The sequence below is a fragment of the Cibotium barometz genome, chromosome 40, assembly GCF_041138505.1.
Source record: "Cibotium barometz isolate CiBa-2024 chromosome 40, ASM4113850v1, whole genome shotgun sequence".
Classification (NCBI taxonomy): Eukaryota; Viridiplantae; Streptophyta; class Polypodiopsida; order Cyatheales; family Cibotiaceae; genus Cibotium; species Cibotium barometz.
In genome coordinates this window covers 3775703-3803329 of record NC_141085.1, presented here as the reverse complement: position 1 = coordinate 3803329, position 27627 = coordinate 3775703, and positions in this window count along the sequence as shown.

Sequence of the window (27627 nt, the reverse complement as noted above, 5' to 3'; positions counted from 1 at the left end):
AACTATCTTAGCAGCACCTTTGCATGGTATTAACATGATTTTGGGAATTCCTTTTCGACATGAGTGTACACCACAAATTGATTATGCAAAGCACACAATGTCTTCTATACATCATGGAATACATCATGGAAGGAATGTTTGTTTGCAAGGAATTTTTGAGGGTAAGGATCGACCACTTTATACTCATGCAAAAAGGGCTTTGAGGAAGAGGGAAACAAGAATACACACCTTGAGGCTACCACTAGCTTCATTCTTGAAGCTATGTGCTCAATGTACCATACACTATGAGGAGAGCACATCACCAATGTCCAACCATATTCATCCATGGTGGATGCTGCTATACCCAAAGTGGCAGTAATATGCTCATCGATCTAGATATTCCATGCGGGAATTGCACCTTGGGAGAGGTAGTGGGTGAACTTGTTGTGGGGAGGTCAATGATGCAAACATCCACACTCCATGGAACAAGCCTCCATGGAACAAGCTAATCATTCTTCAACCTACCCTCCTATTGCAAGCCCACAAAGAAATATCACAGCTCTGAAAATCCTTGTGCAAACTTCTTTTCCAAAATCCCCGTGGGTGAAATGAGTCATGGCACCAAACCTTCACCCCCTCCATAGACCCCAAAGACTTGTATATCTGCTCCACATTGTCCACATCACGATGCTATTTGTCTCCACAAACACAACACTATCTTGCTCTAACCCAACCAAAGAAAACCAAAAATTTAATTACACAAAATTAAAGCATAATTCTAGAGAAAAGATGCAAACCATATGCACTTGACTCACCTTGGTCCCTTAGGGTTAAGTTCTTTGGGTGACCAACTTTATTTTCTCTATCCTTCTCCCCCATAGTAGCCTTGGGTTTTTGTTTTTTCTGAAATTCTTCTTTGCTCCTCTTCTAGTCTCTTACATTGCAATTCATCCATCTTGCCCAAGGATCCTAAATCTGACTTACACTCTCCCTTGAGATGTGTCTATCCACCACCACTCGCAATCTGTGAGAATAATGCGTCCTTGTTGTGGCGACATTCTCACGAAATATAGGAGAAGTGTACATACAAAAAGTAGGTGGTGAAAGCATTGTCCATGCTTTAAAGGCATATCAATGGCAGATCTAGCCACCAAATGAAGAAAGAACCTAGAAGTATACATTTTACAAAAACAAGATTTTCACTATTGGTACTACACAAGCATCCATACAACATACATAAGGAAGCTAAATTTCTCACCTGCTGTAAATCAATTGATGGCTTGCATTGACAATATCAATTTGTTTGAATGGAAGAATAGCCACCATCATAGATGATTCAAATACCTTAAACAAATCTTCCTTATGTCGCACTCTAATGTCTTGAAACAATAGTTTGAGCCTTCATAGCAACAATTGAAACAACCTACTCTTTGCAAGAACATGTTCCAGGTAAACCTCCTTAGCAATCCAGTTAATGAATGGATGGTCAGCAAAGGACATCCCAAAGGAGCTCCTCATGTTCTTGTCATAGCCCAAAATGTGCAAAGTCTAGAGCTAAAAACTCTTCTCACAATTCATAAGAGAGATTTGATAAAGCTTTCCCTGTGCAATTTTAGCCAAAGGATCCTCCAAAGGCAACCCCCATAGAATATCAAACCATTCAGGCCCACCATGAGCCAAATTTACCATAAAAGCATCTGTAAGACCAAACACATATGTCTCTAGTGCAAGACAGTCATAATAATTCTTGCCAATAAAAAAGAGATAGATCTTAAAATGCACTCATGTCATTCAACGTTTAAAAGGAGAAGCGACAATCTTTTTGAGTTGTGTTAGCATTGCATCTCTTTCTTCCTTTGACAAGCTACCAGGAAGCTTCTTGCATTGAGCTTTATACTCAGAACTCCACCTTCCTACCAACAACACAAGGAAGTGCTCAAAGCCACATGCAGCAATACTAAAGAGATGCATAATCTTACCCCCGAGAACGACATCCTTGCCAAAATGGCATGTTTCAAAGAATACCAAATGCATCTTTCTTGACTAATTTCTCTCTAGCCCACCAACTCAATACTTTTCTTTTCGTCATCTGTAAATCCCTCCATGAGAGTTGTGGGATCACAATGCACCAATGTACTCACATAAAATAGGTAATCCTTGAGATTAATCACCAACAATGGCCTCCTCATTCAGCCTATAGTAGAAACAAAGTTCAAAACAAAAACATATTCAATGCCCAACTTAGCCTACTATTCAAACCATTTGAATCAAAGAGAGTCACAAACAACTTACAAGTTAGGCTGTAACTAACTTGCATATGTTCCTTGGCCTCCGTGGTAATAAATTAAGCAAGCACTCTTATGTGTTTACTCTTATCATGCTCAAAGACCTCCATAATACATACATGATGCTGTTCTATGATTTCCCTCCCAAACATAGAAGAACATTTTGTTAGACAAAAATCTCCACTCCCCACCACCACTTATCTTGGCCTCAAACTCGTCGTTGTTGATAGCATTCCAAAGATGATCCCCATCCAGCCTTTATCTCTAGTGTCACCTCAAAATAGTGTCCATCAAACTTTGTGACACTTCTCAAAAGCTCATTTCACATTTGAGAGGTCTTTTCTTACTTGCCCAACAACAAGATTCACACGAGTGACACAATGGAATCAAAGGCATTTGAGAATTAGGTTTAATAATCAATGAATTGATAGTCTCTGCACCTTTTGCCCCTACCACAGACTCAGGAATCACCTCCTCTACATCATTGTCTTGCTTATCTCCTTTTGGAGGATCTTCTTCTCAGTGGGAATTCCGCCTAGGACACCTTGCTGCAAGTTAGAAGATACCACCACCAACTCCACTGTGGGTGTTACCATAGATGTAGCCACGACTTCACAGACAATTGGATCACAAGAAGTCTCAACATCACCCTCCATAACCTGCTTTGCATTTTTGGGCTTATAACCTCTTGATGGCTAGGAAACTCTCTTGGTATCTCTTTACATCTTCACTACAAATAGAAGCACAAGAATTAGAACGTGTTGAATTCTATTTTTATCACATCAAGACAAATACTCTCACACACAAATAACCATCATCAATCTAACTTCATGCAATTTACACACACATACACACTCATAAATTTACTATGTTCCCCAAGGGGTTTTGCTAGTAGTTTTTTTTAATTACATTCTATGATGCATGCATAAAGACACTTCTCCATTTGGGGTTTCACTGGCGGAACTTCCATTCAAGCTATGCATAGATGTGGTATAAACACACACACACACACACACAACACACACACACACACACACACGCACGCACGCACACTCATAAATACACTCTGTAATCCTCTCCCCATGGGGTGTCACCGGTAGAAGCCCCATAGAATAGGTTTTTTTTAATAAAAAATACATCCACCTCACCACCAACTTCCACGACTACTTGTCGTCGGACCTTGTTTTTAAGGTTTAAAAATAATAATGATGATAATTGATTACTTCTAACTAGCCTTAGGTCAAAGATCCTCCCGTTGTTACCATTCTTCACTGCCCTTAGGTAGGCGCATTTTATCCGCCTGTAGGTGATGTTGCCAAGGAAGCACCTTGTGGGGTTTTGAACCCAGGACCTCATTCTCATAGGCAAACACTATTACCACTTCTTGTTATTGAGGTTTTCAAACCCATGTCATGAAAAAAAACAAAAGGGTCGATCGCTGCTACCTACTCTACACGTACCAGTCACCTACGCATTGGCTATAGTTGTGTATCACCACACATGCCCTGTTGAAATATACAAGTGAATAGGGTGTGTGCGGAACAAGCCCTTGGCTAGAGGCTATACAAGAGAATCTGTAAATGTGAAAGAACCTATCTACTGGGAGAGAATAAAGGGTAGCATGAGGAGATTTAGGAGGTGTGGAGATATTCTAGGAGAGGTGGAGAGAATCAAGCAAAAGAGGTGGAGTGAATCAAGGAGAAATCAGTGGGATTAGATGCTTGGATGTAAACTTTATAAATTGAGGCATTGGCCTAATCAGAATTTGCTAGTTTTTTATTATCCATGCCTACATTAAGCTATCAATTAATTGCTCACTAATCACGTGCTAATTATCATCTAATCTCTTTGTTAATGATGTTGATTCTAGCATTTGATCCACCATAGCTCATCACATTGCTATAATTTTAACATGGTATCAGAGCCTAGCCTAGAATTCATCAAATTTATGAGCCCATTATTTAACTAATTAAGATTAGTAGATGATTAAGAAATAATCACTTTTTTAGTTATTTTCAAGTAGCTCACTGTACCCCCAGCCAGTGGTGGAGGGGCTTGATCTCCCTCCAAGAGCAACATTAGGGCAAGCCCTTCTAGGCATACATAGCTAGCCTCCCCACAATCTAGCCAAGCAAATCAACATGTCAAACCGCCAAGTAAATCTCACGAAATTTGCTAAATCGCTGGCACCTTTATTCTGAAGAAGATTTGATATCTCTGCTGCTCCAGATCAAACTACTCTAATTCCTCTTGGCCCTAGGGGTTTTCAAGGATTCTCTACAAGCTCGTGAAGTCAGAATTTTATTTGATCAAGTCTACAGTGAGATCCAAGCTCTTCATCAAATTTGTAGTAGGTGACTTTGGTAAAACAAAGATTAAGCATTCAATGTTTGGTCAAATCTTGTGTTTCTTGGCTTAATCCTCTACTAGACTAATTTCTATTGATGGCCTTGAAAGCATTTGAGCTCATTTGGACTCTAAGGCTTGAGATCTGGACTCCCTGCATACTCTATTTTCTGCACATAAATTTTGCACACAAAACAGAGGATTAATTTGCTAATCAGTGAGATTAATCAGTGCTAATCCTTATTTTTGGTACAATTGAGGGTTCAAATTAACCATTAGGTATCTGATACATATCCTTATAACTTTAGATTGTAATTTGGAGATAGTTTGATACTCCAACCATTTCGTACAAATTGGTTACCCCTGATTTAATGTAATTTCTAGTAAAATTATGCTGATAAATTTATGGTAATCATCATTTTGCATTTAAACCTTGGTTAATGCTTGCAAATCACACTCAAATTCAAGATTATTCACAGCCTAAGTTGCATTTGGGAATATGCATAAGAATGAATGCTATATGCATTATGTATTGGGAACATTACATCATTGTAAAAATGGGATCAGACACTACCCTGGTCTTGAATAAGGCAAGAAGTCATAATAGCACTAACATCCTCCTCTTCTGCTCTGCCAAAGACATAGCTCTTGCCCTGTCAATGCCCTATGTGCATGTGCCAGATGAGCTGAGAACTAAGCTAGATCCAAAAGCTAAAAAATGTGTGTTTATTGGGTATTCCCTTGAGCAAAAGGGATATAGGTGTTATAACCCTGCTACACGTGAGATGAGGGTAAGCAGGGATGTTTTTTATGAGATGAGCAGCTGGTATGCTACTGAAAAAAAAGGTGTTGGGACTAATGTGAGTGGAAATGTGGTTGCACAGAATGCAAGTCAACAATCACAGTCTTTGAGTGGACCAGGAGAGTCCTCATCTAGTGGTTCAGTTGATAGACCATGGAGTGGCAGGCTGCATTATAATACCAATCCTACAAATGTGATTAGTACATCACATAAAGGCAAAGAGAAAGTGGTTGAGCCCCTTAGTATGCCTGACATTTTTGCAGGGCATTCTTATGATGGAGACTCTAGTGGCTCAAAGATGAGCCTTGATGAGGATCTTGGGATACCAGCTATGAGAACACCTGGTGTAAAGAAGGCTATGGAAGTCATGAATGCAAAGCTGCGAAGATCTAGGAGAGTAAAGAATCGTGTGCAGAGGTTTACCTATGATGGTTATGTGGCACATCATTATGCATACATGGCAAAAGTTATACAAGTTGTAGAGCCCACATGCATTGATGAGGCTATTGAAAATGTGTGTTGGGAGAAAGCTATGGATGAGGAGATGGATGCACTATATGGAAATGAGACTTGGGATTTAGTGCAATTGCCTGAAGGCAAGAAAGCCATTGGATGCAAGTGGGTGTACAAAGTAAAACATAGCAATGATGGAAGCATAAGCAGGTACAAGGCTAGATTGGTAGCCAAAGGATATGCACAGACATATGGCATTGATTATGAGGAAACTTTCAGTCCGATCTTTGAGGTCCGTCCTCTGTGATCCACTTGGAGGGAAGCTCCATAACACTCGACTCCCGAAGGGTGTCTAACAACTCGCACTTTCCTTTTGATCTAGGTGGGAGATTGCTTAGCTTCATCATCGAAGGAAGACTCTCATCCTCTCCAATTGACCCTAGGGGACATACTCTTCATGTTATGGTATTTGGATTTTCCATGACAGTGCCTTGTTCATTATTTGTAGCTTTCATAGATAGCCTTTGTATATGTTTGATTTTTTGAAAACCACCCTTTGATTTCAAGGACAAAATCATTATAGGAAAGGATGGTTTGCAAAAATGAAGTAGCGACTTTAGATTAGGTTTAGGACCTTGGTCATAGGCGTAAGTATAAAAGAGGGATCATGGACAACTATTGACCTTTTGATATCTTTTGATATTGGTCATCTTGACTCTTGGAACCTCATGGCTTTCATACATAAGCTCGTGGAAGGGTATTTCCATCCTCTTGCTGCGAGCTTAACTCACTTAGGCATCGTGGCCATTGTATGAGATTATCTCCTTAATCCTATATTAATTCATGGTGATTGTTTTTTGAGTCTTAGCTTTATGATCACTCCATTTTAGAATCGACAGTGAAGCTTCATGGGGGTGTCTAGTGGGTAAAAGTCACTGAAGTTTCAGTAGAAGTCAAAGCGGGACTTTGTGTATTGGGTGGTGCACTGGAAGACTTTGTAGGATGTTCAGAAGGCAATCTGGAACATATCCTCAAAAGTGAGGATGCACCAGATCCTTGCATCCACTGTACTCACTTGTACAACTGAGTATTTGGCAAAGTGTGGGACCCTTGTTAATGTCAAAGGACATGCCTTGTAGACCTTCATCAAAGGCATACTATTGCGAATTCCACCAAAAGTACAATGATGAGCGTGAAAAAGCAGATGGTGGGGCCACACTAGATCTGGGTATGGCACAACTTTGTTATCCTGGATGAACTTGTGCATAGTACAAAGCATCCATTCTTTAGTGAGGATAAGGGGTGGTCAGGGCAGAGGGATCCATGGAAAGTTAAATTGTAGTTTGGGATTCTTCTCTATCTCCTCCTTAAAAGTCCCACGCCCATTTATGTTTGATTTGAAAGTAAAGTGGCGTATCTTGAGATACTATTTTGTGGAATATACCAGTACTCCTTCCAATGTTTGGCTTTCTGAAGATTCAAGCATCACCACCACACAAGTTATTCACCCATGCATGATTGGGGCTATGTGTGTTTTTGGTCACTTATATCCTCCCCTATCCTACTTGTAATGACATCTAGACCATTGTTGTATAAGAATATAGCACAATGAAAAGATAGATATAAAAAGAAAGTAAAATAGATAATGCAATAGATAGAGAATAAACATAATTTAAAATTTTGAGATAGGTATAATGTGATAATGTTGTAGAATTGTGTGCTCTCAAGTAAAGTTTAGATAGCAATCTAGATAGACTATGGATGGATGAAGTACTAATAAGTGTGAAGAGTATGGATACTCATAAACATGGTCACACTGCTCTCAAAACATGGCCAATCAACCATCACCCGGTAATAATGAACCCATAGTTTTGGGCCATGGGCTTAGCCCCTAGGGCCTTCATGGTTGAGATAATTAGACCAAGTGAAGGAGCTAGCCACCTTGGACAAAGCCTTAGCACATCCAAAATAGAAAGCTATGATGCAATTTGAGGATATCCAATGTAATCCAGGACGATGTCTATTTATCGCTCGTTATAGGAGTTAACCAAAAACATCTCACGATAGCATAATAAAGAACAACACATGGGAGCTAGTTGATGATCAACCACCAAACAAAAGGTAATTAGTAGCAAATGGGTTTGGAAAGGCAATTATAAAGCTAATGGCACACTTGAAAAATATGAAGTTAGGTTGTTGCATAGGGATTTTCACCAATGGAGGGTTTTGACTTTGCTAAAACCTTTGCTATCCCATGCTTGCATGACAATTATTAGGGTGGTACTTGTCTCGGTTGCTCATAAACAGTGGTCAATTTTTCACATGGATGTCAAATTAACATTTATAAATAGGCATATCAAGGAGGAGGTATTTGTAGCTCAAGATTAGAAAACAAAGTTTAGAGGGTGAAGAAGGCATTGTATCGGCTAAAACAAGCCCCAAGGACATAGTATCACATGATAGACCAATGTTTAAAAAGATTGGGTGTACTAAAAAAGTGATTTTGATGATGCTAACTTGTAAGTTCTAACAAGGCAGAGCAAGATTGCTCTGGTTGCCATGTATGTAGATGACTTAAACATCATAGGTGATAATGAAGAAATGAACCAACAGACAATGGATATGATAAGCGCCATGAGTTAGAGACAAAAAATTGGGATTTTATTCGTTTTTATTTTGGGAGGATTAAGGTCAATTCAAGAGTCAAGCAAGATCCTTCATATCACAGCATCATGAAGTATGCTTAGGAGATCCTCATAAGCATTTGGGAGATGACCCAGTACAAACTAAATCAACACCTATGGAGGTGAGCATGATGCTTTTTGTAGATGATTCTTCACCATTAGTAGACATTAAGAAGTACAAGAAGTTGGTGGGGAGCTTAATTTTTCTCACTAACATTAGACTTGGTATTAGCTTCACAGTTGGTGTTTTTAGTAGGTTTTCCAACAAGCCATAGGATTGACATTGGAAGCAAGGGATACTAGTACTTATGTATATGAAAGCTACTCTTAAGTATGGCATCACTTATAGTGCAGGTGATGCTCTTTATGGGTTATTTTGATTCAAATTGGGCAAGAGATTGTGATTTTAGGAAATGAGTTTCTAGATATCATTTTTTGCTTGGTTTTGGTGCTTTCTCTTAGACCAATAAGAAGCGACCTATAGTGGCACTATCTTCTATACAAAAACTGAGTGCAAGAGGCATTTGTTTTATTGCTTGCAAAGCAGTATGGCTTAGGAGGATTTTAGTGGACATGGGAGTTTATATTAGTGGGGCTATAGCCTTGTAATGTGCCAACCATAGTTACATTGTTATTGGCAAGAACCTTGTGTTTCATGCTTGAACGAAGCACACTGAGATTTAGTATCATTATGTGTGAGTGGGTTAAGGATGAGATAATGAAGCTAGAGTATTGTTCTACCAATGAAAACTGTGCTGACATCTTCACCAAGGCTCTTGGGAAGAACCAACTCAATTCGCATCTTCTTCGACTTGGAGTTAGGCCAAAAACATAATCTATCTTCAGGTAGACATTGAGAGGGGGTATTAGTATACACTCAATGCTTACCTTTTAACATGTATCTCACATCTATGTTTGGTACACATTTGTAAAGGCTCCCATTATGAGGAGAAGCCATTAGTGCACATGTCTTCAGTGGAAACCTCAGCTTAGATGGGGTTGTTATTGTTATCATTTATGGTTAGGACATGGTTAGGGGTTCAAGCCTTTTAACATGTATCTCACATCTATGTTTGGTACACATTTGTAAAGGCTCCCATTATGAGGAGAAGCCATTAGTGCACGTCTTCAGTGGAAACCTCAGCTTAGATGGGGTTGTTATTGTTATCATTTATGGTTAGGACATGGTTAGGGGTTCAAGCGCATTAGCTAGCGCCTAATGGGTCTAGGGGTAAAGCCCCTATCTCAAAACTATGGGCTCATTATTAGTGGGTGATCGTCGATTGGCCATGTTTTGAGAGCAGTCTGACCATGTTTATGCCATGCAAACACCCACATTTATATGCTCCTATACCTTACATGTTTTGCAGCATTGCATACAAACATATCTATCACAAGCTGCTAAGGTATCTGATGCTTGTGAGTGGATATCCATACTCTTCACACTTATTAGTACTTCCTCCATCCATAGTCTATCTAGATTGCTATCTAAGCTCTACTTGAGAGTACACAAGTGTACAACATTATCACATTATACCTATCTCAAAATTTTAAATTGTGTGTATTCTCTACCTATTGCATTATCTATTGTACTTTGTTTTTATATCTATCTTTTCATTGTGTGTATTCTCTACCTATTGCATTATCTATTGTACTTTGTTTTTATATCTATCTTTTCATTGTGCTATATTCTTATACAGCAATGGTCTAGATGTCATTGCAAGTAGGATAGGGGAGGATAGAAGTAAACAAAAACCAACATAGCCCCAATCACGCATGGGTGAATAACTTGTGTGGCAATGCCTGAATCTTTTGAAGACCAAACATTGGAAGGAGTACTGGTATATCTCTCGATATCTCAAGATAAGTCACTTCACTTTCCAATTGAACATAAATGGGCATGAGACTTTGAAGAAGGAGATAGAGAAGAATCCAAAACTATAATTTAACTTTCCATGGATCCCTTTGCCCTGACCACCCCTTATCCTCACTAAAGAATGGATACTTTGCACTATGCACAAGTTCATCTAGGATAACAAAGTTAAGCTATACCCAAATCTGGTGTGGCCCCACCGTCTACTTTTTTAGGCTCATCATTGTACTTTTTGGTGGAATTCGTAGCATAGCACGCCTTTGATGAAGGTCTATAAGGCATGTCCTTTGACATTAACAAGGGCCCCACACTTGCCAAATACTCAGCTATACACGTGAGTACAGTGGATGCAAGTCTCTAGTGCATCCTCACTTTTGAGGATATGTTCGAGATCGCCTTCTAAACATCCTACAAAGTCTTCCATTGGACCACCCAGTACACAAAGTCCCGCTTTGACGACTTCTACTGAAACTTCAGTGACTTTTACACACCCCCATGGAACTTCACTGTTGTCGATTCTAAAATGGAGTGATCACAAATCTAGGATTTAGGGACAATCACCATGGATTAATATAAAATTAAGGAGATAATCTCATACAATGGCCATGATGCCTAAGTCAATTAACCTCGCACCAAGAGGATGTAAATAGCCTTCCATGAGCTAATGTATGAAAGCCATGAGGCTCCAAGAGTCAAAATGACCAATATTAAAAGATATCAAAAGGTCAATAGTAGTCCATGATCCCTCTTTTATACTTACGCCCATGACCAAGGTCTTAAACCTAATTTAAAGTTGTTGCTTCATTGCAAACCATCCTTTCCTATAATGATTTTATCCTCAAAATCAAAGGGTGGCCATGCAAAAAAATCAAACCTATACAAAGATGTAAGATTCCTCTCCCAACCCTTTTTGATGTCTAGTATCTTCCCCTATAATCAATCCCTCTTCAGAAATATAAAGACCTTATTTCTAACTGTTTTAACCTAGAGAGAGAAAATATTCTAGAGAGAGAATATTTAGATTTTTAATATTTTTGGATAGAAAATTATCTTATCTTATTAAAATAAGTTCCCCTGAAACAGAAATTCAAAAAGAATTTTTCAATGTGCAATTGGAATTAATTGAAAATAGGTATAAAGAACCTTAGTCTAAGGGTCTAGATTTTCAGAAATCTTTGGATTATGGTCCAATTAAGGTTCCTAGGGACCAATAGCATCAATCCATGTGTAGGGAGGAGATAAATCCAATTTGTAAAAAGAAGATACCCAAAAATGAGTAAATGCTCACATAAGATGAAGAGTTGAAAATGTACAAGGTTTATTAGTAAAAAACTATGAGCAATATTAAAAATATGAGATATTTTGGGTATAATGATTCCATTTTGACACATATGTAAGGAAGGGGAGTTCTTTAAAGGAGGTGCATATTTCACATAAGATGAAGAGTTGAAAATGTACAAGGTTAATTAGTAAGAAACTATGAACAATATTAAAAATATGAGATATTTTGGATATAATGATTCCATTTTGACACCTAGGTAAGGAAGGTGAGTCCCTTCAATACTCACATAAGATGAAGAGTTGAAAATGTACAAGGTTTAATAGTAAAAAACTATGAGTAATATAAAAATATGAGATTTTTTGAGTGTAAGGATTCCATTTTTGACACATCAGTAAGGAAAAGGAGGGCCTTCAATGAGGCGCCTAAAACACATGCTTGAATGAGTTTTAAACTCATAAAAATTAAGATATTTCATCTCTCCTCTCTCCTCATTCAAGTCTAGTTCCAAAAAGTTAGCTTAACTGACCCAAAAATGGTCAAAAAGTGACCAAACTGACTTGGAAAATTCTAGAATCAGTTTGTTTGGTTAGGAGCTCAATTTTTCCTATAAATATAAGCCTCCCCTTGTTGAAAAAAAATATAGTGTCTTATGCTTTGTTACTCTACTCCACCTAAGCCAAGAACTGTGAATTCTTTAATAATTCACTAGTTTTTGACACTTCTCTCTTTCTTCAATCCCCATTGGTGGCTCCATCAACATACTAAACCAATTGATTGGTTGGGGGCCTCTACCATGAACAAAGAATCAAGCAATTTGTAAGGTAAGTATAGTGAATTTTGATCTTTTCTATAATTTCTCAATGTTTCTCTCTTCTCAATCCCTCTCAAGCTTGAGAAGCTTAATTGGTATGGTTTTTGAAATGCTATTGAAGTTAATTAATTAATGATAGTAAAGAATTACATAAATTTCCATTTATGTTTAATTCTAATGGTTTTTTCTCTCTCTCACTTAAGAAATGGTCATACTCATGACCCATTCTCAATCCAAATGAAGCTTTTCATAAAGCTTTTTCTTAATCCAAGACTAATCTATACTTGAGAATAAATTAATAGTTTTTTTAATCTATGCTTTTAGTTTATGATTATTTTTATTTAATCCATTAAGGGTTAATGATCCAATTAGGGATCATTCTAATCATTCCCTTAAAGATAAGCCTTATCTTTTAAAATAATTGAGATTTATCAGTTATAGTAGCGGAGCTATGGCAAAATTTTATAAAAATTTACACATAAAATAATTTCATTCAAAGCATGAAAAGAGGATTTCCTACCATATTCTAGGAAGTATCATCCTAGATTAATTGAAAGAATTTCATAGTAATCATGGAAAAATTGAATTTTTATATTATGCATAAAAGATAAATATTTTATTATAAAAGTGTTACTTTTAACATAATTAAAATTTATGCATAGAGGTATGCATAAAAGATGAATATTTTATTATAAAAGTGTTACTTTTAGCATAATTGAATTTTATGCATAAGAGGTATACATAAAAGATGAATATTTTATTATAAAAGTGTTACTTTTAGCATAATTGAATTTTGTGCATAGAGGCATGTATAAAAGATAAATATTTTATTATAAAAGTATTACTTTTAGCATAATTGAATTTCATGCATAGAAGTATGCATAAAAGATAAATATTTTATTATAAAAGTGTTACTTTTAGCATAATTGAAATTCATGCATAGAGGTATGCATAAAAGATGAATATTTTATTATTTTATTATAAAATTGTAAAGAAAAAAATGATTATTTTATTATAAAAATGTTATTTTCATCATATTGAATTTCGTGCATAGAAATGAAAAAAATAAATAAATTATTATTTTATTATAAAAATATTACCAAAAAAATAATTATTTTATTATAAAAATGTTATTTTCATCATATTGAATTTTGTGCATAGAAATAAAAATAAATAAATAAATTATTATTTTATTATAAAAATATTACCAAAAATGATTATTTTATTATAAAAGTGTTACTTTTATCACAATTGAAATTCTTGCATAAAGCTATGCATAAAAGATGAGATAAGATGTATATGAGATGAGTTAGGATGTGATAAGGGGTGTATGAGATGTGATAAGATGAGTTAGGATGTGATGAGATGAGTTAGGATGTGATAAGGGGTGTATGAGATGTGATAAGATGTGATAAGATGCATATGAGATAAGTTAGGATGTGATAAGAAGAGTTAAGATGTGTATGGGATGAGATAAGAAGTGTATGTGATGAGATAAGATGAATATGGGTTGTGATAGGGTGAAATGGATGTGATGAAAAAGAATAGATGAGAATGCGTATGGGGTTATATGAATGGGAATGAGGAAATGGATGTATGGATGTGGATGTATGGATGTATGCATGTAGATGTGAATGTATGCATGTGGATGTGTATGTATGGATGTATGCATGTAGATGTGAATGTATGCATGTGGATGTGTATGTATGGATGTATGTATGTGGATGTGGATGTATAAATAAGGATGTGAAAATGGATGTATGCATGGATGTGTATGAAGAATAATGAAGGTGAATGTGTATGGGAAATAATGTGTCGTTGATATGAATGAATGGATGAGAATGAGTACATATGAAGGGAATGTGGAATAAGTAATGTGGATTGAGGAGGGATAATGTGGAAAGACGGAATTCGATATAGAAACTGTATTTTGTGACTGTTTGTAAATGCTGTTTGTAAATGACTGTTTTATGTCAAGAATGCTGGGAAAGCATTTTGACCATCTTGTGATTAAGGTCGTGGAGACCTAACTGATAAAGTTGCAACTGCTGACGGAGAGTCAATGGAGGACGTCTCGCGTAGCAAGGTCGGCCGAGGTCTTGACCAGCCTCAGTGCGATTAAATTGGTGAGCTTCCGGTTACGGTGGATGAGGGGCCAAGGAAGCGGCCTATGAGTGAAGCGCTAGGTCACCTGCGAAGGATCCTAGAGGGTGCTGACCATACGGTGCTCGAACTCTGGGTCGCCCAGGATACCCACGCGTGCGTCGAGGAAGATATTGGAACAAGGAGTAAGAGTTGTTTTCTGAAACCGGGCATGGATCTGGTTGATTGACCTTGCTGGTCCTCAACGGATGAGTCCATGGCTCTTTTTATATGGATCTGTTGGTTGATCTTGCTGATCTTCAATGAGAGTCCATCTTGATAAGTGATTATATTGCCGAGTATTATGGGCTAGGAACTATAGAAACGGCCCCTGAGTGGACAGGTGGTAAGCATTCTAGTTGCCAATGATGCCATAGATACTCTGATGAAGGAATGATGGGAATTTAAGAATCAACCGGATAAATTGGAAGATGGTGATCAGTGATACTATGGTTTTATTAAAGGATTGTTTTAAAACTGGTTGAATCTGTGAAATGACAATTTCATATTGGGTGTGTAAGTGGTGTGACTAGTTTTATTTTTGCATGAACTTCCGGCTAGGGGACCTTGGAACTCTTTTCCTTGGTACCCGGGACAAAACCTAACCAAATTCTTAACTGGATCCCATCACTACAGTGGTTGGGCGGTTGGCTAACCCATGGGACTGGATGGGGTTAGGTTGGACTGATGGATCCGTAAATCGAGACTCAACTTTTGTTATTATGATAGATAAAATAAATCCCGGACAGTAATTGTTCTCTGGATAGGAATCAACGGCTGTGCCTCTTGAATGGGGAAAAAAGCATTGATCCCAATGATCCAAGTGCAAGTTTCTTCCTTGATCTGATCAAGTATCTTGAAGATGCAATTGGATCAGCTTGATCAGAAATGATCTTGACTACGTTAGAGTAAAAAGTTTTCCTGGTGGAATCACCCGTGCTTTCCGATAAAGGAAGTTTTTTCGGGTTCGGTTTTGGAACAACCGACGGATTAGTCTCTTATCCAGATATCTATGGGTGAGGCCCCGAATGTGGGACCCCTGTCCCGCGCGAGAAGTGCTACTTCCGCTGCCAGTATCCTGAATCCGTTGCTCGATGGGAACAGGGATCTTACAGTTGGTATCAGAGCATTTAGTTAATAAAGATCAACTGAGAAGACAAATATGTCAAAAATTTATCAACAAACACAAAAAGGTTATAATTGTGTGATATAATTCGTACAATTTGATATTCAAACTGAAATTCGTAATTTGGTAATTGGGTCTTCAGATAGAAGTACCGCAATTATATAGAATCCCTGACTTGCTTAAGGCCTAGACATGATGGTATTTACCTTATAATTCCAAGGGCCATGACTACCCGTATATACCGAGAGTATAACTGTAGCTCTTTACTGACAGTATATACGAGTAAATCTCAGACTTGAAATTATAAGTGTTAATGCTATCCAGATGATGATTTCGAATGTGGTTGATATGATTTTTAATTCTGTTTGAGAATGGATGAATTGATTTGGATTCTGATTGAAAATTCTGATTGAAAAATGATGATTTTTGAAATTAGATGAAATATAATAATCTGAACGAAACCACAATGAGGATGAATGGGACGAGTCCCTGTGATGATATTCATAACTGGAATGATGATAATGAATTCAGCAAATCACTATGAGATTAGTGGATTGTGCTGTCAGATTGCTACTATTAACACTTGACCGGTAGATCAAGTTAAGGGATGACAAATTAAGAACTTACTTGACTGAAATTCCCGTGGAGGAATCTTCATCAGAAGGAAATTTTTCGGTCTAATGGACCATTATCATGTTAAAGATATGAATGATATGATCTGAATGAATTGTTATTTAATGATGAGTTCTATATAAGGGATATTTATCCCAGTATTCTGTTGGGTTGACAAGAATATAAGGAACCCCAAAATAAAATTGGATCTTAAGAAAAAGAGTTGTCCTCTACCTTGCGAGATGAGGACATCTCGCACTTTTTTAAGTGGGGTAGAATGTAAGATTCCTCCCAGCCTTCGAGGTATACAGGAGTAAGAATCTCCCTTTTTGATCTTATAATTATTCCCTCTCTAAAATAAAAGAAAGATTCTGTTTAAAAAAGGAAGACCCTTTCCCTAGAATACTTCTCAGGAGTTCCACCTCTGTTTTAAGGATTCCAAACAATGAGTTCAGAAGTAAAAATCCGTGTTTTGGATACCAAGGTTTTGGTCTTCATTCGAGTACGGCCCAAAAGAAGTTCTTTATCTCTTGGGGAGTATAAATAGTTATCCCCCAGATATTGTGAACCAAAGAAAGTAAGTGACTTAGCCTACGAACTTCTTTTATCTCCTCATCTCAAAGTTCTTAATGCCTCCTATACAAATATGTGCCAAACCCAAATCATGGAAAAACGGTAAAACTTCAGTGGTAAGATACCGTTGGCTTCTAAGTTACGCTAGCTCCTTCCTTCATATAAGTCGTAACTTTTACTTGTCGTTCACAGTAATCTTACTTCCATCGATCTCCTTTCTTCTTAATATCCTTCATGGCTTGGCAACAGGAATTAGTTTTATCCATGATGATTTCTCACCTTCAAGACGCAAGAGAGTGTGTGAAGAAAGATTTTATAGAGCAGTATGAGCGCTCACTTTTCCCTCACCTAGGAACTTCTGTAGCTCAGACCAAATGGCGGACCTATCAAGACATAACTAGGGTAACACCCTGGGGTCAACAGTACTTTCGTAATAATGTCCGCTTGGCCATGGTTATTGAAGCTTTGGGTTTGGGTCCCCGATACTACTGCGTCATGAGATCAAGGCATCTTGGGTTTTCTGAGCGGGTCTTCTTACTGGCATGTTTTCTTCCTCATCAGAAGATATGCCTTTACCCCGTTTTTGGCTTGCCCCTCAAAGGTCCTTTTGTTAGATCACCTCATACCACTGAGATAGGTGTGGTAATAACCAACAAAATTATTCCCATAGATGAGTTACCTTATACGTGCGTAGCTTGTGAGTGCTGCTTTTGTGACCATATGATGGACGGGCTTATGGAAGTGTAAAGAGTTCTTCTATCTTTACTGTATATGTTCCGAGAATGAATAAAGTTTAAATCTGGTTCTTATCTTGAATCTTGCTCTCTTTGAGATTTTTCTTGGTCGTTAATCTTGATTAAAATTTTTCTCTAAGTCTCATATTCGTGCATCTTGCGAAATTATCCCAGTTTGCGAGATGAGGACATCTCGTGTTTTTTAAGTGGGGTAGAATGTAAGATTCCTCCCCCAACCCTTTCTGATGTCTAGTATCTTCCCCTGTAATCAATCCCTCTTCAGAAATATAAAGACCTTGTTTCTAACTGTTTTAACCTAGAGAGAGAAAATATTCTAGAGAGAGAATATTTAGATTTTTAATATTTTTAGATAGAAAATTATCTCATCTTATTAAAATAAGTTCCCCTGAAACAGAAATTCAAAAAGAATTTTCCAATGTGCAATTGGAATTAATTGAAAATACGTATGAAGAACCTTAGTCTAAGGGTCTAGATTTTCAAAAATCTTTGGATTATGGTCCAATTAAGGTTCTTAGGGACCAATAGCATCAATCCATGTGTAGGGAGGAGATAAATCCAATTTGTAAAAAGAAGATACCCAAAAATGAGTAAATGCTCACATAAGATGAAGAGTTGAAAATGTACAAGGTTTATTAGTAAAAAACTATGAGCAATATTAAAAATATGAGATATTTTGGGTATAATGATTCCATTTTGACACATATGTAAGGAAAGGGAGTTCTTTAAAGGAGGTGCATATTTCACATAAGATGATAAGATGAAGAGTTGAAAATGTACAAGGTTAATTAGTAAGAAACTATGAACAATATTAAAAATATGAGATATTTTGGATATAATGATTCCATTTTGACACCTAGGTAAGGAAGGTGAGTCCCTTAAATACTCACATAAGATGAAGAGTTGAAAATGTACAAGGTTTAATAGTAAAAAACTATGAGTAATATAAAAATATGAGATATTTTGAGTGTAAGGATTCCATTTTTGACACATCAGTAAGGAAAAGGAGGGCCTTCAATGAGGCACCTAAAACACATGCTTGAATGATTTTTAAACTCATAAAAATTAAGATATTTCATCTCTCCTCTCTCCTCATTCAAGTCTAGTTCCAAAAAGTTAGCTTAACTGACCTAAAAATGGTCAAAAAGTGACCAAACTGACTTGGAAAATTCTAGAATCAGTTTGTTTGGTTAGGAGCTCAATTTTTCCTATAAATAGAAGCCTCCCCTTGTTGAAAAAAATATAGTGTCTTATGCTTTGTTACTCTACTCCACCTAAGCCAAGAACTGTGAATTCTTTAATAATTCACTAGTTTTTGACACTTCTCTCTTTCTTCAATCCCCATTGGTGGCTCCATCAACATACTAAACCAACTGATTGGTTGGGGGCCTCTACCGTGAACAAAGAATCAAGCAATTTGTAAGGTAAGTATAGTGAATTTTGATCTTTTCTATAATTTCTCAATGTTTCTCTCTTCTCAATCCCTCTCAAGCTTGAGAAGCTTAATTGGTATGGTTTTTGAAATGCTATTGAAGTTAACTAATTAATGATAGTAAAGAATTACATAAATTTCCATTTATGTTTAATTCTAATGGTTTTTTCTCTCTCTCACTTAAGAAATGGTCATACTCATGACCCATTCTCAATCCAAATGAAGCTTTTCATAAAGCTTTTTCTTAATCCAAGACTAATCTATACTTGAGAATAAATTAATAGTTTTTTTAATCTATGCTTTTAGTTTATGATTATTTTTATTTAATCCATTAAGGATTAATGATCCAATTAGGGATCATTCTAATCATTCCCTTAAAGATAAGCCTTATCTTTTAAAATAATTGAGATTTATCAGTTATAGTAGCGTAGCTATGGTAAAATTTTATAAAAATTTATACATAAAATAATTTCATTCAAAGCATGAAAGAGGATTTCCTACCATATTCTAGGAATTATCATCCTAGATTAATTGAAAGAATTTCATAGTAATCATGGAAAAATTAAATTTTTATATTATGCATAAAAGATAAATATTTTATTATAAAAGTGTTACTTTTAACATAATTGAAATTTATGCATAGAGGTATGCATAAAAGATAAATATTTTATTATAAAAGTGTTACTTTTAGCATAATTGAATTTTATGCATAAGAGGTATACATAAAAGATAAATATTTTACTATAAAAGTGTTACTTTTAGCATAATTGAATTTTGTGCATAGAGGCATATATAAAAGATAAATATTTTATTATAAAAGTATTACTTTTAGCATAATTGAATTTCATGCATAGAAGTATGCATAAAAGATAAATATTTTATTATAAAAGTGTTACTTTTAGCATAATTGAAATTCATGCATAGAGGTATGCATAAAAGATGAATATTTTATTATTTTATTATAAAACTGTAAAGAAAAAAATTATTATTTTATTATAAAAATGTTATTTTTATCATATTAAATTTCGTGCATAGAAATTAAAAAAAAAATAAATTATTATTTTATTATAAAAATATTATAGAAAAAAATAATTATTTTATTATAAAAATATTATTTTTATCATATTGAATTTCGTGCATAGAAATGAAAAAAATAAATAAGTTATTATTTTATTATAAAAATATTACCCAAAAAATGATTATTTTATTATAAAAGTGTTACTTTTATCACAATTGAAATTCTTGCATAGAGGTATGCATAAAAGATGAGATAAGATGTATATGAGATAAGTTAGGATGTGATAAGATGAGTTAGGATGTGATAAGGGGTGTATGAGATGTGATAAGATGCATATGAGATAAGTTAGGATGTGATAAGAAGAGTTAAGATGTGATAAGATGTGTATGGGATGAGATAAGAAGTGTATGTGATGAGGTTTGATGAATATGGGTTGTGATAGGGTGAGAATGGATGTGATGAAAAAGAATAGATGAGAATGCGTATGGGGTTATATGAATGGGAATGAGGAAATGGATGTATGTATGTGGATGTATGGATGTATGCATGTAGATGTGAATGTATGCATGTGGATGTGTATATATGCATGTGGATGTGTATGTATACATGTATGCATGTAGATGTGAATGTATGCATGTGGATGTGTATGTATGGATGTATGTATGTGGATGTGGATGTATAAATAAAGATGTGAAAATGGATGTATGCATGGATGTGTATGAAGAATAATGAAGGCGAATGTGTATGGGAAATAATGTGTCGTTGATATGAATGAATGGATGAGAATGAGTACATATGAAGGGAATGTGGAATAAGTAATGTGAATTGAGGAGGGATAATGTGGAAAGATGGAATTCGATATAGAAACTGTATTTTGTGACTGTTTGTAAATGCTGTTTGTAAATGACTGTTTTATGTCAAGAATGCTGGGAAAGCATTTTGACCATCTTGTGATTAAGGTCGTGGAGACCTAACTGATAAAGTTGCAACTGCTGACGAAGAGTCATAGAGAACGTCTCGCGTAGCAAGGTCGGCCGAGGTCTTGACCAGCCTCGATGCGATTAAAATGGTGAGCTTCCGGTACGGTGGATGAGGGGCCAAGGAAGCGGCCTATGAGTGAAGCGCTAGGTCACCTACGAAGGATCTTACAGGGTGCTGACCATACGGTGCTCGGGCTCTGGGTCGCCCAGGATACCACGCGTGCGTCGAGGAAGATATTAGAACAAGGAGTAAGAGTTGTTTTCTGAAACCGGGCATGGATCTGGTTGATTGACCTTGCTGGTCCTCAACGGATGAGTCCATGGCTCTTTTTATATGGATCTGTTGGTTGATCTTGCTGATCTTCAATGAGAGTCCATCTTGATAAGTGATTATATTGCCGAGTATTATGGGCTAGGAACTATAGAAACGGCCCCTGAGTGGACAGGTGGTGAGCGTTCTAGTTGCCAATGACGCCATAGATACTCTGATGAAGGAATGATGGAAAATTAAGAATCAACCGGATAAATTGGAAGATGGTGTTCAATGATACTATGGTTTTATTAAAGAATTGTTTTAAAACTGGTTGAATCTATGAAAAGGCAATTTCATATTGGGTGTGTAAGTGGTGTGACTAGTTTTATTTTTGCATGAACTTCCGTCTAGGGAGCCTTGGAACTCTTTTCCTTGGTACCCGGGACAAAACCTAACCAAATTCTTAACTGGATCCCATCACTACAGCGGTTGGCTAACCCATGGGACTGGATGGGGTTAGCTTGCACTAATGGATCCGTAAATCAAGACTAACCTTTTGTTATTACGGTAGATAAAGTAAATCCCGAACAGTAATTGTTCTATGGATAGGAATCAACAGTTGTGCCTCTTGAATGGGGAAAAAAGCGTTGATCCCAATGATCCAAGTGCAAGTTTCTTCCTTGATCTGATCAAGTATCTTGAAGATGCAATTGAATCAGCTTGATCAGAAATGATCTTGACTACGTTAGAGTAAAAAGTTTTCCTGGTGGAATCACCCGTGCTTTTCGGTAAAGGAAGTTTTTCCGGGTTCGGTTTTGGAACAACAGACGGATTAGTCTCTTATCCGGATATCCGTGGGTGAGGCCCCGAATGTGGGACCCCTGTCCCGCGCGAGAAGTGCTACTTCCGCTGCCAGTATCTTGAATCCATTGCTCGGTGGGAACAGGGATCTTACAGTTGGTATCAGAGCATTTGGTTAATAAAGATCAACTGAGAAGACAAATATGTCAAAAATTTATCAAGAAACACAAAAAGTTTATAATTGTGTGATATAATTCATACAATTTGATATTCAAACTGAAATTCGTAATTTGGTAATTGGGTCTTCAGATGGAAGTACCGCAATTATATAGAATCCCTGACTTGCTTAAGGCCTAGACATGATGGTATTTACCTTATAATTCCAAGGGCCGTGACTACCCGTATATACCGAGAGTATAACTGTAGCTCTTTACTGACAGTATATACGAGTAAATCTAAGACTTGAAATTATAAGTGTTAATACTATCCAGATGATGATTTTGAATGTGGTTGATATGATTTTTAATTCTGTTTGAGAATGGATGAATTGATTTGAATTCTGATTGAAAAATGATGATTTTTGAAATTAGATGAAATATAATAATCTGAACGAAACCACAATGAGGATGAATGGGACGAGTCCCTATGATGATATTCATAACTGGAATGATGATAATGAATTCAGCAAATCACTATGAGATTAGTGGATTGTGCTGTCAGATTGCTACTGTTAACACTTGACCGGTAGATCAAGTTAAGGGATGACAAATTGAGAACTTACTTGACTGAAATTCCCGTGGAGGAATCTTCATCAGAAGGAAATTTTTCGGTCTAATGGACCATTATCATGTTAAAGATATGAATGATATGAACTGAATGAATTGTTATTTAATGATGAGTTCTATATAAGGGATATTTATCCCAGTATTCTGTTGGGTTGACAAGAATATAAGGAACCCCAAAATAAAATTGGATCTTAAGAAAAAGAGTTGTCCTCTACCTTGCGAGATGAGGACATCTCACACTTTTTTAAGTGGGGTAGAATGTAAGATTCCTCCCCAGCCTTCGAGGTATATAGGAGTAAGAATCTCCCTTTTTGATCTTATAATTATTCCCTCTCTAAAATAAAAGAAAGATTCTGTTTAAAAAAGGAAGACCCTTTCCCTAGAATACTTCTCAGGAGTTCCACCTATTTTAAGGATTCAGAACAATGAGTTCAGAAGTAAAAATCGGTATTTTGGATACCAAGGTTTTGGTCTTCATTCGAGTACGGCCCAAAAGAAGTTCTTTATCTCTTGGGGAGTATAAATAGTTATCCCCCAGATATTGTGAACCAAAGAAAGTAAGTGACTTAGCCTACGAACTTCTTTTATCTCCTCATCTCAAAGTTCTTAATGCCTCCTATACAAATATGTGCCAAACCCAAATCATGGAAAAACGGTAAAACTTCGGTGGCAAGATACCGTTGGCTTCTAAGTTACGCTAGCTCCTTCTTTCATATAAGTCGTAACTTTTACTTATCATTCACAGTAATCTTACTTCCATCGATCTCCTTTCTTCTTAATATCCTTCATGGCTTGGCAACAACAGGAATTAGTTTTATCCATGATGATTTCTCGCCTTCAAGACGCAAGAGAGTCTGTGAAGAAAGATTTTATAGAATAGTATGAGCGCTCACTTTTCCCTCACCTAGGAACTTCTGTAGCTCAAACCAAATGGCGGACCTATCAAGACCTAACTAGGGTAACACCCTGGGGTCAACAGTACTTTCGTAATAATGTCCGCTTGGCCATGGTTATTGAAGCTTTGGGTTTGGGTCCCCGATACTACTGCGTCATGAGATCAAGGCATCTTGGGTTTTCTGAGCGGGTCTTCTTACTGGCGTGTTTTCTTCCTCATCAGAAGATATGCCTTTACCCCGTTTTTGGCTTGCCCCTCAGAGGTCCTTTTGTTAGATCACCTCATACCACTGAGATAGGTGCGGTAATAACCAACAAAATTATTCCCATAGATAAGTTACCTTATACATGCGCAGCTTGTGAGTGCTGCTTTTGTGACCATATGATGGACGGGCTTATGGAAGTGTAAAGAGTTCTTCTATCTTTACTGTATATGTTCCGAGAATGAATAAAGTTTAAATCTGGTTCTTATCTTGAATCTTGCTCTCTTTGAGATTTTTCTTGGTGGTTAATCTTGATTAAAAATTTTCTCTAAGTCTCATATTCGTGCATCTTGCGAAATTACCCCAGTTTGCGAGATGAGGACATCTCACGTTTTTTAAGTGGGGTAGAATGTAAGATTCCTCCCCCAACCCTTTTTGATGTCTAGTATCTTCCCCTGTAATCAATCCCTCTTCAGAAATATAAAGACCTTGTTTCTAACTGTTTTAACCTAGAGAGAGAAAATATTCTAGAGAGAGAATATTTAGATTTTTAATATTTTTGGATAGAAAATTATCTCATCTTATTAAAATAAGTTCCCCTGAAACAGAAATTCAAAAAGAATTTTCCAATGTGCAATTGGAATTAATTGGAAATAGGTATAAAGAACCTTAGTCTAAGGGTCTAGATTTTCAGAAATCTTTGGATTATGGTCCAATTAAGGTTCCTAGGGACCAATAGCATCAATCCATGTGTAGGGAGGAGATAAATCCAATTTGTAAAAAGAAGATACCCAAAAATGAGTAAATGCTCACATAAGATGAAGAGTTAAAAATGTACAAGGTTTATTAGTAAAAAACTATGAGCAATATTAAAAATATGAGATATTTTGGGTATAATGATTCCATTTTGACACATATGTAAGGAAGGGGAGTTCTTTAAAGGAGGTGCATATTTCACATAAGATGAAGAGTTGAAAATGTACAAGGTTAATTAGTAAGAAACTATGAACAATATTAAAAATATGAGATATTTTGGATATAATGATTCCATTTTGACACCTAGGTAAGGAAGGTGAGTCCCTTCAATACTCACATAAGATGAAGAGTTGAAAATGTATAAGGGTTAAGAGTAAAAAACTATGAGTAATATAAAAATATGAGATATTTTGAGTGTAAGGATTCCATTTTTGACACATCAGTAAGGAAAAGGAGGGCCTTCAATGAGACGCCTAAAACACATGCTTGAATGAGTTTTAAACTCATAAAAATTACGATATTTCATCTCTCCTCTCTCCTCATTCAAGTCTAGTTCCAAAAAGTTAGCTTAACTGACCTAAAAATGGTCAAAAAGTGACCAAACTAACTTGGAAAATTCTAGAATCAGTTTGTTTGGTTAGGAGCTCAATTTTTCCTATAAATAGAAGCCTCCCCTTGTTGAAAAAAAATATAGTGTCTTATGCTTTGTTACTCTACTCCACCTAAGCCAAGAACTGTGAATTCTTTAATAATTCACTAGTTTTTGACACTTCTCTCTTTCTTCAATCCCCATTGGTGGCTCCATCAACATACTAAACCAATTGATTGGTTGGGGGCCTCTACCGTGAACAAAGAATCAAGCAATTTGTAAGGTAAGTATAGTGAATTTTGATCTTTTCTATAATTTCTCAATGTTTCTCTCTTCTCAATCCTTCTCAAGCTTGAGAAGCTTAATTGGTATGGTTTTTGAAATGCTATTGAAGTTAATTAATTAATGATAGTAAGGAATTACATAAATTTCCATTTATGTTTAATTCTAATGGTTTTTTCTCTCTCACACTTAAGAAATGGTCATACTCATGACCCATTCTCAATCCAAATGAAGCTTTTCATAAAGCTTTTTCTTAATCCAAGACTAATCTATACTTGAGAATAAATTAATAGTTTTTTTAATCTATGCTTTTAGTTTATGATTATTTTTATTTAATCCATTAAGGGTTAATGATCCAATTAGGGATCATTCTAATCATTCCCTTAAAGATAAGCCTTATCTTTTAAAATAATTGAGATTTATCAGTTATAGTAGCGTAGCTATGGCAAAATTTTATAAAAATTTACACATAAAATAATTTCATTCAAAGCATGAAAAGAGGATTTCCTACCATATTCTAGGAATTATCATCCTAGATTAATTGAAAGAATTTCATAGTAATCATGGAAAAATTGAATTTTTATATTATGCATAAAAGATAAATATTTTATTATAAAAGTGTTACTTTTAACATAATTGAAATTTATGCATAGAGGTATGCATAAAAGATGAATATTTTATTATAAAAGTGTTACTTTTAGCATAATTGAATTTTATGCATAAGAGGTATACATAAAAGATGAACATTTTATTATAAAAGTGTTACTTTTAGCATAATTGAATTTTGTGCATAGAGGCATGTATAAAAGATAAATATTTTATTATAAAAGTATTACTTTTAGCATAATTGAATTTCATGCATAGAAGTATGCTTAAAAGATAAATATTTTATTATAAAAGTGTTACTTTTAGCATAATTGAAATTCATGCATAGAGGTATGCATAAAAGACGAATATTTTATTATTTTATTATAAAACTGTAAAGAAAAAAATGATTTTTTTATTATAAAAATGTTATTTTCATCATATTGAATTTCGTGCATAGAAATGAAAAAAAAAAATAAATTATTATTTTATTATAAAAATATTACAAAAAAATGATTATTTTATTATAAAAATGTTATTTTCATCATATTGAATTTCGTGCATAGAAATAAAAATAAATAAATAAATTATTATTTTATTATAAAAATATTACCAAAAAATGATTATTTTATTATAAAAGTGTTACTTTTATCACAATTGAGATTCTTGCATAGAGATATACATAAAAGATGAGATAAGATGTATATGAGATGAGTTAGGATGTGATAAGATGAGTTAGGATGTGATAAGGGGTGTATGAGATGTGATAAGATGAGTTAGGATGTGATGAGATGAGTTAGGATGTGATAAGGGGTGTATGAGATGTGATAAGATGTGATAAGATGCATATGAGATAAGTTAGGATGTGATAAGAAGAGTTAAGATGTGTACGGGATGAGATAAGAAGTGTATGTGATGAGATAAGATGAATATGGGTTGTGATAGGGTGAGAATGGATGTGATGAAAAAGAATAGATGAGAATGCGTATGGGGTTATATGAATGGGAATGAGGAAATGGATGTATGTATGTGGATGTATGGATGTATGCATGTAGATGTGAATGTATGCATGTGGATATGTATGTATGGATGTATGCATGTAGATGTGAATGTATGCATGTGGATGTGTATGTATGGATGTATGTATGTGGATGTGGATGTATAAATAAGGATGTGAAAATGGATGTATGCATGGATGTGTATGAAGAATAATGAAGGTGAATGTGTATGGGAAATAATGTGTCGTTGATATGAATGAATGGATGAGAATGAGTACATATGAAGGGAATGTGGAATAAGTAATGTGGATTGAGGAGGGATAATGTGGAA